This window comes from Rhinopithecus roxellana, chromosome 1 (genome assembly GCF_007565055.1).
Source record: "Rhinopithecus roxellana isolate Shanxi Qingling chromosome 1, ASM756505v1, whole genome shotgun sequence".
NCBI lineage: Eukaryota > Metazoa > Chordata > Mammalia > Primates > Cercopithecidae > Rhinopithecus > Rhinopithecus roxellana.
This window is the reverse complement of record NC_044549.1, coordinates 63,972,982-63,974,580: the sequence shown is the minus strand read 5'-3', so window position 1 is coordinate 63,974,580 and position 1,599 is coordinate 63,972,982. Positions and strand designations below refer to the sequence as shown.

Below are 1,599 nucleotides of genomic sequence, written 5' to 3'. Positions count from 1 at the left end.
ACATCTTTTTATACGTTTATCGGCCATTTATCTATTTTATTTGTTGATTGTGCATTCAAATTGTTTTCTATTTTTTAATTGGGTTGTCTTATTATTGAATGAAAATTCTTCATATATTTGGTGAACAAGTTCTTCATTGGATATATGATTTGTGAACATAAAATTATCTCAGTCTGTGGCTTGTCTTTTCATTTTCCTAATGGTGTCCTCTGAAACACGAATGTTTTTTAATTTTGATTAAACCTCATTTATGAATTTCTTTTGGCAATTACGTGCTTTGTTTTATATTTAAGACATTTTCTTGCTTTTAAAAAACTCTAGCTTGACAGTCTCTGCCTTTTTATTAGGGAATTTAGATCATTCCTAGTTAAAGTGAATTACTGATATGGCTGGTTTTACATTTACCATTGTATTTGTTTTGTGTATGTTTATTTTCTTTTTAATTCCTCTGTTCTTCCTTGACAGCCTTCTGTTGAACTAAATAAATGGTTTTTTGTGTATCATTTTAATTCCTCTGTTAACTATTTTAATTTTTTTGTTATCTTCTTAGTGGCTGCTCTAGAGATTACATTAATCAACTTATTGCAATCCACTTCAGATTAACACAACCTAATTCTAATAAAATATACAAACTTTGCTCCAGCATAATAGCTGCATTTCCTTCTCCTTGTGTGTGTTCAAATTACTGTTTTATCTTTCTTTCAAAGAGATTAAGAGAATATATAAAATATATATAAAAGCAATATATATTTGTAAAGTTTCTTATATTAGCGTATATATCACTTCTGGTGCTTTATATTTCTTCTATGGATTCAAGTTATATCTAGTGTCCTGCCCTTTCAACATGAAGGATTCCTTTAGTATTTATTGACAGTCGGTTCTGCTAACAACAAATTATCTCAACCTTTGTTTATTTTGAAATGTCTTTATTGCCTTTATTTTTGAAGGGTAGTTTTTCTGGATATAACTTCTTAGATATACAGTGGGGTATTTTTTCTTTCCTTTTAGCACTCTGGCTCTGCCATCCCCCTGCCTTCTGGCTGCCATTGTTTCAGATGAGATGCCAACCATCAATTACATTGGTGTTCCCATGTATGTAATAAGTCACTTTTTTCTTGCTATTCTTAAGTTTTTCTGCCTTTCACTTTCAAGAGTTTGGCTGTACTGTGTCTAGCTGACAATCTTGTCTTTATTCTGCTTGGGATTTGTTAACTGGTTAGATGTGAGTTTTTAAAATCAAATTTGGATGCTCACTTCAGTAGCACATACACTAAAATTTGGGATGATAGAGGGAAGATTAGCATGGCCCCGATGCAAGGATGACATACAAATTCATGAAGTGTCCCATATTTTTGAAGTCATAAAAAAATCTCCCAGTCACGAAAAGCCCAGGACCTGATGGTTTCACTTCTAAATTTTACCAAAGATTTAAAGAATTAATAGCTATCCTACTCAAATTATTCTGAAAAATAGAGGAGGAAGGAATACTTCCAAACTCAATCTAAGAGGCCACTATTACCCTGATAGAAAACCAGACAAAAACACACCAAAAAAACGAAAACTAGCCAGGCACGGTGGTTCACAGTGGCTCACATCTGT

The 1,599-nt window shown here is 32.3% G+C and overlaps 1 non-coding gene across 1 annotated transcript; it reads left to right on the top strand.

The window, feature by feature from the left end:
• Positions 1 to 1,246: 1,246 nt before the first annotated feature.
• Positions 1,247 to 1,354, top strand: LOC115892075. Its single transcript, XR_004051967.1, has one exon. It is a non-coding gene; the product is annotated as a U6 spliceosomal RNA (small nuclear RNA).
• The last annotated feature ends 245 nt before the right edge of the window (positions 1,355 to 1,599 follow it).